The sequence below is a fragment of the Octopus bimaculoides genome, chromosome 13, assembly GCF_001194135.2.
Source record: "Octopus bimaculoides isolate UCB-OBI-ISO-001 chromosome 13, ASM119413v2, whole genome shotgun sequence".
NCBI classification, from domain to species: Eukaryota; Metazoa; Mollusca; class Cephalopoda; order Octopoda; family Octopodidae; genus Octopus; species Octopus bimaculoides.
In genome coordinates this window covers 63,147,502-63,160,988 of record NC_068993.1, presented here as the reverse complement: position 1 = coordinate 63,160,988, position 13,487 = coordinate 63,147,502, and the positions used below count along the sequence as shown (strand labels likewise).

The 13,487-nt window shown below is 37.4% G+C and overlaps 1 protein-coding gene across 1 annotated transcript in view; it reads right to left on the bottom strand.

Moving 5' to 3' along the window:
- LOC106867778 (post-GPI attachment to proteins factor 2-like) overlaps nucleotides 1–13,487 on the bottom strand; it is a 99,855-nt gene that overhangs the window by 80,501 nt on the left and 5,867 nt on the right. The gene's annotated exons all lie outside the window — the stretch shown is intronic.

Sequence of the window (13,487 nt, the reverse complement as noted above, 5' to 3'; positions counted from 1 at the left end):
ATCTATCTATCTATCTATCTATCTATCTATCTATCTATCTATCTATCTATATATATATATATATATATATATATATTATCATCATCATCATCATCATCATATATATATATATATATATATGTGTGTGTATGTATGTGTATGCGTGCATGCATGTGTATACATCATCATTTAATGTCTGTTATCCATGCTGGCATGGGTTGGATGGTTTGACTGGACTGGCACGATAGAAAGCTGTGCCAGGCTCCAATCTGATTGGCATGGTTTCTACGGCTAGATGCCCTTCCTGATGCCAACCACTCCAATATATATATATATATATATTTATTTATTTATTTATTTATGTGTTTCAGCCAAGTGGCTGCGGTCATGGCATGAATGTGTGTGTGATGTGAATGTGTACGTGGGAGTTTGTAAAGACAGTCACAGAGGCAGACAATGACTGAATTTAACAAAAAGAGGGACTGTGTTTATGTGTATATAACTTAGCAGAGAAGCAAATACAGATTAATAAAATAGTGACAGAATTGAAAAGAAGTACCGAGATGATGATTGACTAAAGCTCTTCAATGTAGTGCCCCAGCATGGCCACAGTTCAAAACCCAAAGAACTAAAAGAGGAGTTGATGTTTTTGAAAATGCGCATATTTTGGTGGGATAAATTACTCAAGCACACCATCTGCATGAAAAATAATAGTTAAGTTAATGTTAAATTAATGTTTAGTAGCACTTTCGTGGTTCACACCCATGAAATGGTACAGACAGAGGGCGTTGTGTTCCGGTATAGATGCCCCACTTACTTAATGTAATGTAGGTCAAAAGCTCAGTGACTCTGTAGAATTCAGGCTTGAGTTATTGAGTTCAAAGTGAGGCAAAAACTAATTGATTTTTTATAATCTCACTCGTTAACCAATCAGTAAAACAAGATATTGTTAATGTAATATATATCGATATTGATCAGCTGACTGATTACACCACACACACCCTCTACCACATCGAAAATACAAAAGGAAGAAAAAAGAAAGAAAAAATGAAGAGGAGAGGGGAAACAATACGATGAGAAGATGAGGAAGATAAAACAAACAAAAGATAAGAAGACAAAGGAAAAGATGAAAAGGGAAATGAGGAGAAAGGTTTTTGTTTTTGTTTTGTTGCCTACTTTTATTTTTTATTTTTGTTGCCTTTAAAAAGAGAAATTTCAAATTGAATATGGAATATGGATTATAATCAGATAGTGTGAACAATAGCATCATTAGCTACAGGTTTTCAAAGGGCCAGTCGCTTTTTCACTGTATTTCTGACGGTGAGAATGACAAGGAAGTTCCAGCAACTCATTACAGAACAAATATGCAGGAGATTCCATTCAAAGAGCACCATTTTCTTCTCAGTGCTTACAACAAAAGACATTTAAACATGCATAAACATGTATATAAAAAGACACACACACACTCACATATGTACATGAGAGGCTGCTACATAATCTGTCTGCTCCATCAAATTCCACTCATAAGGTTCTAGTCAACTCAGAACTATGACAAAAGACAGGCTCAAGGTTCCACACAGAACTCAGAACAGTGTTGTTGTGAAGCAAAATTCTTGCCTGCACATCTAAACCTGCTCCCACTGGAAGTAATATTTTCCGCGGGTGACACAAATCAACAATTTCAGGAGCATGAAGTGATATCTTAGACTGTAGATAGGAATTTGGCCTAAATCAGACATTTCGTCCTTTCACAATTGACAAAATAAGTACCAGTTTAGCATCAGGGCTGACATATTTGACTATCCCCCTCCTGCCTACAGTAGAAAGAAAAATGCTTCATTATATACTTAGAATTTAGCTTGGGTTTTTTTTTTTGGTTTTTTTTTTGCATCAAATGACGGTTTTTAGTATTGCTTACTAATAAACTGATCATTATTTGGTACTAATTCTTTACAGTAAAACTGTAGTCACTCAAACTGCTAAAAACAGCAGCCAAATTTCCCTCAAACAATAACTTATAATCTAATGAAAGGACACATTGTCTAATGTTGTTTGAGGTATGCTATTCCAGAAGAAAACACACTATCGTCATGGCTGTGGACTATCAGGACTATGGTCATATACCTGTGGACCCTGTCAGGACTGACTGGTGTCAAACAACAAGGTAAAATGAAACCTCCAAAGAGTTAAGTGGAAATGGTAGACTTAACCTCTCACCCAGTTTAGCATCAACACTTGCCCCTGGGTGTCATAAGACACCACTCCATTGCAAGCGTTTGAGTTAGGCCTCCAGGCTGAGAATAATGTCTGGTCTTCCTCCTAAAAGTCACAGAGCTAAGACACTGTCCTTTCTTTGCTAAGACATTAAAAAACAACAAAAAAAGCTTCCCTTTAGATATGAACATGTTTCCTTCATTCCTTGTACCATCAAGCTGACAAATGACCACTGGGGATTCCTTGAGGGGAAAATAGAAAGAGTGGTTACCCAATGCCTTCCTTTTGAGTATTTTTCATAAGATATTAACTTGTAAGAAATTGTGCCATGGAAAAGTGGATGTTAAAATAATGATGGTGATGATGATGATGATGATGATGATGCTAATGATTTGGCCAATTTACTGCCATAAACACACGTCTTAGGAATTAGTAATTCAATATTTTATTTGTCCAGTCAGTTATCTATTTATGAAAATAAAGAAATGTTTAAAATATATGAACGAAAAGACTGTGTTTTGCATAAATATAATTACCTCTTGAAAATATGGAGACAATATTTTCAAGAATTGTGTAAAGACAAATTACATTTAAAAATTTGAAAAAACTAAAAAGAAGAAAGAAAAAAAAAACTATGGAAATTTACTGGACAATAGATGAGCATATTAAAAAAAAGAAAAAACTTTCTAACATAACTCCAACCATTTATATATATATATGTATTTTTTTTAACTGGGAGATGGTGGGGATCTAGAAAAATATATTTAAATTTAAAAAAAAGTTTAATTATTATTACATTTTTCAATAAAAAGAAGAAAAGAAAAATGATAAAAAATAAATATTTCTTAAAAAACTGCAAAAATAAAAAATCTTTTTGTCATTTTAATTTTCCACAAAGAAAATTTATTGATTTCCAGAGAAAGTAGTAAATAAAAGAAAATACACCTTAAAAAATACAAAAAAAAAAGAAAAACAACCAAAAAAAACTAGAAGTAAAACAAAAATAACCCAAAATAATATAGAGAGAAAGTCAAGGAGAATGAAAAGCTGGATAAAATTAAATGATGAGACAGAAACAAGATGAAAGTGAAGAATATACTAACAACAACAACAGCCACTAAAAAGAACTAAAACCTTTACAAAGAATTAAAATCAATAATAATAATAATAATAATAATAGTAGTAGTAGTAGAACAACAAATCAAGTAATGATCTTCTGAGAAAGCATAAAAGATAACTGAATAGCAGAAACTAGGGAAAAAAAAAGATTAAAAAAAAAAACAATTTTGGCATTAACAGTAGAATCTATGCTGCTTAGCAAGTGTTGAGGCTTTAATTAGGTTTGTAGGCAATTAGCAAGAGAATTATCACAGCTGATGACAACAGTAAGAGCAGACAGGCTCCTTATTCCAACAATGGTGCAATGATGCTGTCTTCAATGGGATTTTGCTCTCTTTATTCCAATTTTATTTTCATTTTTTTTTGCAGTAGATTTTTGGGGTTTTTTTTTTTATCTATTTACAACAAAATTCTGATATGAATCAAACAGACTAGTTTGTGTAAAACAAATTGAAATTATGTATGCGTGTGTGTGTGTGTGTGTGTGTGTGTGTAAATGGATGTTCTATTTTGTGTGGTGTATGTAGATTTCTTAATCAGACTTGACTTGGATGAGGACAAAACAATTTATTATACAAGACTTCAAGGCTAAGAATCCAGGAGATTATTTATATCTAAACAGTTATATAATACACACATAAACACCTGATCAATTTATTTCAACACAAAAACTCAGAATACACAATAAGAGAATCTGTAATAATTGGAGCCAACGAATAAAACAAGATTATCAGTTATTCAGTAGATAAGATTCTTTCAAAATCCATTCAAGATTAAGATTTACCAAAACTGCCCCACTAAATGTTCTTCCCTAATAATCTGCCATCAAGAGATCATCCTATCTTCTATTGTTCTTATATCCTGATGAAATCTTTCCCTTTGCTCCCTGATTAAATTAAGCTTTTGGGGAAAGACATTCACCCCTATCAAAATAAGCTATTGTAATCTACGAGAAGATGGTAAAATGTTCCTGGCTTTGGGTAAAAGAAAATACAGGAGGATCAGTTAATTAGGATTTTATTGAATATATTCCCCCTCTCAGATTCACACACTTATTGCAGCAGCCCTTCAGTTGGATAAAAGTCCAATTATATAATCCTGCACTCATCAGAGGTAGCCATTATGAAATCTCCAACAGCAGTAGCAGCAGCCTTATACAGAGCTCGTTCAATGGAGTTGGGATATTCTTTGTTGAATATTTTAGGTCATACAATTCCAGTCCCATTGTAATAGATGTATAATACCCATGGTGAGTCTTTGGTGATTATGTAGAGCACACTGCCAAGAATTGCAGCCATATGGCACAAGATGCAGACAATCTATTGCAATATACTCCACAGAATATGGAAGCATGTGTGTGTAAGTCGTCTAAGAGTCCCTAAGTCAGGAAAATCTCTCTCTCTCTCTCTCTCTCTCTCTCTCTCTCTCTCTCTCTCTCTCTCTATCTATCTATCTATCTATCTAGTTATTAACTAGCACTTCATCGGTTACAACAATGAGGGTTCCAGTTGATCTGGCCTGCTTGTGAAATTAACATGCAGACACACATACCCACAACGTAGCTCTTTAGTCAAATATCAGTACCAAGACACGCATTAGAGAGCTGGGGTGGGGGACAGAATATAAACTTGTTGAACTAAAACACAAGTTAGCTGACTTGTAATTTCAAAACGATTTCCATTTCTTTCCTTACAGTAAATCTCTCTCTCTTCTCTATGAATTCAAATGGCAGAACCAATATGATGTGGCACAACCATTCAAGAGACAACAAAGAGGTCTCCCATGATTGTCCTACCTCCTAGAAATAGCAGAAAAATCATTCTCAAATTGATCTGTATCTTCTTAAATGACATATGTTGGACATGCACAATATGAGTTAGATACACAATTTCTAGAATAAAGATGAGACATGGTGAGGATATGTTTGATTGTATACCAATTGAATCAGAGACAATCTGATGCTAAACAACTGCAGCTGTTCAAGAATTCAGTGATTTGATTCCTGTCGGCGTTACTGCCTTGTATCTATGGATAAGGCACTAAATTCTAAATGGCCAAATCCACCTAAGTCTAAATAGCTATTGTGGGTAATGTAATTTGCCTGGTGTGATAAAATGGCTGTATAGTAGAATTAATGGCAGACACATTGGTATCCAGTTCAGGACTCAATTCCAAGCACAAGACTACTTGCAGGAGACCAGTCTTTTAGCCAGGAAGAAATTTCATGTCATTTTAGACTGTGGCCATGTTGCAGCACCACCTTAAAGAATTTAGACTGACTCAAGTATTTGCCTTTTAAGTTTGATACTTATTGCATCAGTCTCTTTGGCTGAACTGCTAAGTTATGGGGACATAAACAAACAAACACTGGTCGTCAAGCAACAATGGGGGTAGGGCAGGCGTGCACACACACACACACACGCAATAGGTTTCCAAAGATTCTCCTTTTACCACATTCACTCACAAGGCAATGGTCAGTCAGGGATTCTAGTAGAAAACACTTGCTCAAAGTGCCATGCAGTGTGCCTGAACTCAAAACCACACGGTTGCAAAGCATGCTTCTTAACCACATAACCATACTTGCACCTATAACACTACAAAAGTGAGAGATAAGCCCTAGGCCTGTGGTTTCCTGTAATTAGGAAGATTAGCTTTCTGTGAGCTTTAGTTGTTCTGAACAACAGAAAAGTAACAGTCGTGAAGAGCAAGATAAAAAAAAAAAACAGAAAAACAGAGACAAATAAAAAGGGTAGGTGTGGGTATATAGCCATTAGTGACAGATACGGTTGTATGTCATGTGATTAATCACAATTTGTTGGCAACTTCCCTAATGTAATAATGATTAATTTCTTATGCATAGGAAAATTATTGGTGCTTGTATATCTCTTTGAATAGGGCTGGGAACTTATTTCTGCTAATTATTGTTTATCAAAGGTGGAGTTTAATGGAAGGAAGTTTGAAATATTCATGTTGTCTTGATTTCAAAAAGATAAAAAACAATTAAAAAAAGGAGTAAAAATCCCAAACCAAAATTCAAGTTGATTTAAACGAGAATGAGGTATTTTTTTTTTCTTTTTGTCTATGGCACAAAGCTTCGACCCCCATCCACTTGTTCCACTACACCGAATGACTCTTTCGCTGACATGCAAAACAACTGGGGTAGAACAACAAAAGACCATTGTTACTGGAACGGCATAATTGTCGTGATTCAATATATGCTACAAAAGCAGGTTCCGTAACACATTCCCATTCTTCACGTAGCAACTCATCATAAAACCTGAACGTTTTCTAGTTTTTTTTTTTAAGTTCCATTCCAGCTTTTATAGCAAATCAATGAGTAGAGTCAATTAAAATCTGCTATTTAACCCACTGATCTGTGATTTAATCTGCTGATCATTTAACCTTTTAGTATTCGGATTAGTCTGTCAAGTGTAATGTTTGTTTATTCCCATTGTCTTGAATTAATTATGCATTCGAGATTTTGATGATGAGACTGTTTATGTTTATGATATTGTAGGGTATGGTGTGAGAAGCCAGATCTGGTCAGTTTGAACATAAAACAGGTGAAATATTTGAGCCAGATATGACCAGTTTAAATGCTAAAGGGTAATCCCCTGATCCATCGTTGAATCCATTGCTCTAACACTTAAATCTACTGTCCTTCAACAATAAAGATCACACACAACCACATTCATATGCAGAAACCCCTATCAAAATTGTTATATGTTCAATAGTTAGAGCAGGTCTGAAAAAACTCTATGTAGGAGATTCTATACTCAACCTGTTGGAAAGAATAGCAAAATCATTCCAGAATGACACTATATCAGTTTGAAAAAAGGATGGCCACACTGGATGCAATGTTAGACACACTAGGTTTGGAGAAAAGAAATTGAGATGATTAAAGTTGAAATATCTGCAATGATAGGTTTGTTCAATCAAGGTTGATGTGAGACTAAACATCACTTAGCAGCTGCTAAGCTGTTTAATGAAACATTGTAATAGCTGTGAGAGGCTGGAATAAGGTGATGAATGGTTTGTAGTTATTTCGTTCCTGCCAAGGGTTAATGAAAGTGTCAAAGAACAAAGTAATTTCAAATCCAGCCAGCCAACTAAAACATTTTCATCCTGGGTTCACAGCCAACTGAACAAACAGAAAAATTGAATAAAAATCAATTTTAATGCAAAGGTGTGTGTGTGTGGGGTGTGTGATTAGATACATGCATGACAGTAAGTAGAAGAGAAAGAGAGAGAGAGGGGGGAATAGAATAAGAAAGAGACAGCAGGGAGAAAGAATGAGAGGAGAGAGAGAGTAAGAATGACGGTGAAAGAAAGAAAGAAAGAACGAAGGATGTTCCGTGAATGTAGCTTATTACCTGCTTCCTCTTCTTCCTCTCCCTCTTGTCGGAACCAACTGATGTATGTTGATAATTGATTAATTTTTACAGAGCGTGTCTTTAACTGACATCTTTAGCAATATTCGTTAAGTCTGATTAGCACTTAATTGAATACCATCCAAAGTAAATTTCCTCGACAGGTAAAGTGATCAGTGGCTCATCAACACCTACAGGTGAGGTGAGAAAAAAACCCTATGAAAGGTAATCAATATCGGTTAAGGTAAGGTACTGATGGTTCATACTAAGATAGATATGTATGCATACAAAACATTATACATACACACACACACACTCCATATATATGTGTGTGTGTGTGTGTGTGTTTAGGTATGCTTCAGTTGATGGTAGGATATTTTTGTTATTTCCTTTTATTCCAAAGCCAAAAGAATAAACCCAGCATCCATTCTCCTTGGAAAGACTGAAGCTAAGAAAGTCAAGAGGCTGGTTAGAAAGCAAGACATAATTGGTAAGTGGGGCAGAGGAGGAGGGAGAGAGAGAGAAAGAAGAGAGTAAAGGAAAATAGAAATACACACATATATGTGTGTAAAAGCATTCCTTCTCGAGTTGTACCAATTCACAAGGGCCGGTTTCCCAGTTTCAATGGCATACATATTCCCCTCCTGGACGGGACGCCAGTCCATCGCAGCGTTACTCACTTTTGCCAGCTGAGTGGACTGGGGGTTGAAATTAAATTTCATGGTTATTCTCATGATGATACCACATTGAAAGCATGTGTGCTGGTGCCATGTATAAAGCACCCAGTACACTCTGTAGAGTGGTTGGCTTTAGGAAGGGCATCCAGCCATATAAACTAAGTCAAAACAGACAACTGGAGCTTGGTGGAGCTCTCCAATTGCCAGCTCCTGCTAAACTGCTCAACCCATGCCAGTATAGAAAACAGATGTTAAATGATGATGATGTTCATCAATATCTACCAAAAAACGGTACTAGCATTTTCAGCAAGCCATATTGCCTTCATAAACTTGACATATCTTCATCGTGGGTACTCTATAGCAATATTAAATAGAGTCAGTTTATCACTGGTACTTTAAATCAGCACTTTACATTGAAATGATTTTCAGGGATTGAAGGGATCAGAAATAAACAAGGCAGGCATTTTGGCCGAAACCTTAGCAGTTTTGCCAATTCACAACTACAGAAGTGGCTTTTGTGAGGAAGAAAGATGATGTAGTGTTGATTGATTCAAGCCTGAAAATGCTCAATGGCACACGTATTTTTGGCACACAAAATGGTGAAATGCCAAAGGAAGCCTGAAGAATTCAAACACAAAATATAGAGAGTTGAAAATATAATAATGAACCTCATTTGCTTTGATGGTCAACTATTTCAGAAATTAGAACAAGTCTACCTGACAGGAAAGGTATGCAGATCTCTTCTTCTAAGTGGTCGTAACCAAAATATATTCTATGGTGAACAAGATTGAAACGCCTGAGAAGAGAAATGTTCTACTTTAAACAAAGCACTTTAAGAAACTTCAAGTTGCGGAGAGGAAGGTGAAGTTCTGTTCTCCAGTGAATCTGCAACAACGGCCTCCATGGACGGATCTATTCTCAGCATACAATCCGGATGTCAGAGAAAACATTTTGGACAGGGCTAGTCAGAGTAATCATAGTTGTACTCTCTCTTTACTCCTTTACTTGTTTCAGTCATTTGACTGTGGCCATGCTGGTGCACTGCTTTTAGTCGAGCAAATCGACCCCAGGACTTATTCTTTGGAAGCCTAGTACTTATTCTATCAGTGTCTTTTGCCCAACTGCTAAGTTACGGGGACGTAAACACACCAGCATCGGTTGTCAAGTGATGTTGGGGGAACAAACACAGACAAACAAACATATATACACACATACATACATATATATATACATATATATATATATATATATATATATATATATATATATATATATATATATATATATATATATATATATATACGAAGGGCTTCTTTCAGTTTCCGTCCACCAAATCCACTCACAAGGCTTTTGTCAGCCCGAGGCTATAGTAGAAGACACTTGCCCAAGGTGCCACGCAGTGGGACTGAACCCGGGACCATGTGGTTGGTAAGCAAGCTACTTACCACACAGCCACTCCTGCACCTATGTTGTGTGGAGTTTTTCTTGAAGAGACTGTCCCTCTGTTGGGATATCTTACTTCAGCCCTTTTGTACACTTGTATTTTCCAGGACCTACCTTCTCACATAACTGATTTTATGTAAACTGCCACCATTTTCATTATTCATCCTTGAAATCCCCTTTTCGTCGGTTGCCTTTGTAGCAAATAAAATATACTTATTATTATTATTATTACAATAGCCAACTTAGGCACAAAGCCACACAGAGTTTATTAGAAACAACCGTTGCTTACATCAGCCCCCGCTTAAACTGCTATTTTAAGGGATGTAGGGTCCAGACAGCTAACAACTAATGCAAGTAGTTTATTCCATGCTTCAGCAATTCTGAGCAGGAAAAAATGTTTCTGAAAGTCATCATACTAATGTCCACTTTTCCAGTGTCTGCATGAATCAGAGAGAATTCAAAGAAGCATTAATGTCCGCACTGGCAAAAACTCAACCCTAAACCCACCTCCCTTAAATGAAAATAATTTATAAAATAAGATTAAAGTTCATATGACCAAGATTTAAAACATTTCATTCAACTTTTAAAATACACTGGGGAACCAAAATATCTTGTGATTGTCTTTAATTTTAGATGGAGTTGCTTTTTTGGTACAAAATTATTGATGTTGTTATTGTTGGTGATGGCAGTAGTTGCACTAATACTAGTATTGATGGGGGACGTGTAGATGATGATAGTGGTAGTGAAGAGAGAGAGAGAGAGAGAGAGAGAGAGAGAAATAGGGAGGCAAATAGATAGACAAATAGTGAGATAGATAGAGAGTAACATAGTGACTCAAGACCACCGTACCTGACAAACGGTTTCTCTTGCCGAACAGCTAAGTTATGAGGATGTAAACATACCAACACCAGTTGTCAAGTGGTTGTGGGGGGGGGGGACAAACAGACACAAAGACCACCACACAGATATATATATATATAGTAAGGTGAAGGTTGGCAATGAGTACAGTGCAGAATTCAGGGCAGAAGTAGGGGCTCACCAAGGATCTGTCCTTAGCCCCCTCTTGTTCATCATAGTCCTCCAGGCAATAATAGAGGAATTTAAGACAGGCTGCCTTTGGGAGCTCCTCTCTGCTGATGACCTTGCTCTTATAGCTGAATCACTACCAGAACTACAGAAGAAGTACCAGGTATGGAAGCAAGGTCTAGAATCAAAGGGCCTTAGAGTTAACCTAGCAAAAGCCAAACTCATACTAAGAAGAAAGGCAGACAAATCACAAATGCCTTCAGGTAGAGGACCTGGCTCAATATGTAGAAAAGGCATAGGTAGAAAGTCCATAAGATGCACCCAGTATAAGCTTTGGACACATAAAAGGTGCAGCAACATCAGAGGAAGGCTAACAGGGAAAACAGCTTTCGTATGCGGAAGATGCACAGGTACAATAAATGTTGAAAATGTACAGAAAATAGACTCCATCAACTGTCAGTGGGGTAAGCTAGAGGTAGTAGATAGCTTTCGTTTTCTAGGTGACCAAGTTAATAGTGGAAGTGTGAGAGTAAGATTAGGTTGGGCAAAGTTCAGAAAGCTCCTACCGCTGCTAGCAACAAAGGGCCTCTCTCCCAGAGTGAAAGGCAGATTGTATGATGCCTATGTGCATACAGCTATGCTACATGGCAGTGAAACATGGGTTGTGACTACCTGAGGACATGTGTAGGCTTGAAAGAAATGAAGCCAGCATACTCCGCTGGGTGTGCAATGTCAGTGTGCGTGTTCAACAGAGTGTAAACATCTTAAGAGAAAAGTTAAGCATGAGAGGCATCAGATGTGGTGTGCGAGAGAGACAACTGTGCTGGTCTGGTCATGTGATGTGTATGGATGAGATCTCAATCACAAGTCAATGCCTCTGAGGCTCAAAGTTCGAAGATCATGCTTCACTACTTCATCTCATGTCTTCTTCGACCTACCTCTACTACAAGTTCCCTCCACAGAGTTAACCTCATTCATATGCATCACATAACCTCATTCATATGCATCACATGACCATACCCTTTAAGGTGGTGCTCTAGCATGGCCAGTCAAATAACTGAAACAAGTAAAAGAATAAAATACATATATATATATACATACGCATGTACACATATGCATACAAATACATTATGGCACTCCATCAGTTACAATGACGAGGGTTCCAGTTGATCCGATCAACGGAACAGCCTGCTCGTGAAATTAACGTGCAAGTGGCTGAGCACTCCACAGACACGTGTACCCTCAACGTAGTTCTCGGGGATATTCAGCGTGACACAGAGTATGACAAAGCTGGCCCTTTGAAATACAGGTACAACAGAAACAGGAAGAAAGCTTGAGAGAAAGTTGTGGTGAAAGAGTACTGCAGGGTTCGCCACCACCCCCTGCCAGAGCCTCGTGGAGCTTTAAGTGTTTTCGCTCAATAAACACAACACCCAGTCTGGGAATCGAAACAGCAATCCTATGACCATGAGTCCGCTGCCTTAACCACTGGGCCATTACACCTCCACACACACACACACACACACATATATATCATCATCATCGTTTAACATCCGTTTTCCATGCTGGCATGGGTTGGACAGTTTGACAGGTCTGGAGAGCCAGCGGCTGCACCAGGCCCCAGTCTGATCTGGCAATGTTTCTACAGTCCGATGCCCTTCCTAACGCCAAGCCCATAGAAAGACCCATGCTAGGAATATCATTGTGGGAGTATATCTGAAATGAGGTAATTTGAGAACAGAGCAAACCGAATGAGATGACCACAGAATTCTGCTGGGCTAGACATGTTGCAAGACTCATAAACAGGTGGAGCAATGCAGTTGCTGAATGGTTTTCAAGAGATTGGAAAAATCTACTCCAAAGCACACACACACCCTGCTCCCCCCCAATAACTGCAGAGCTGTTTCGAGCAAAACCTTTTACCTGATTGTTCTCTTGAACCTGAACAACAGGTATGTGGCTTTTCAGTCTCACAAGAGACCAACACCCTTTTATACAAATATGGCATTGATAGGCATCTCTTGCAGCAGGTGTGTGTGTGTGTGTGTGTGTGTGTGTGTAGGTATATAGGCGTCATCGACACAATGCCTATTGAGTCAGAAAACCTGTCCACGACTGTCCTCTTATCTGCAGACATTAAGACTGTCTTTTACTTTAATAGAATGTCAATTTCAAAAATATTCTTGATTTTCGAGATTATCTCCCCTTCCCAAGTGGAGATAGTCTCAATTACCATTTGGTGATAATGATACATTTTGCCAGAGGCAAAGATAATTTTAATAGCTCAGGAGTGCATGATATTATATTTGATATAGTATTGGAGATCCATTTCAGCTGATGTTATCAATAATTTTCGCACTGGGTATTAGATAACCTGACATTAGATAGCAAGGGGGTACACAAACCCTTCAGAGGATAGCACCCACCCTATTGACAGACAAGTGCATATTTTCCCCGACTTATGGATTTTTAGACGACTTTATGCAGTCATTTGGCTGCGGTCATGCTGGAGTACTACCTTTAGTCGAAGGAATCGTCCCCGGGTCTTACATACACACAGGTATCTATATGTGAAAGGCTGTGCTTATTATACATGTACACTGAGCCAGAATAGTTCTTCCTTTCTCTTTTGTTTTTAATCATTGACAGACTTAGGCTA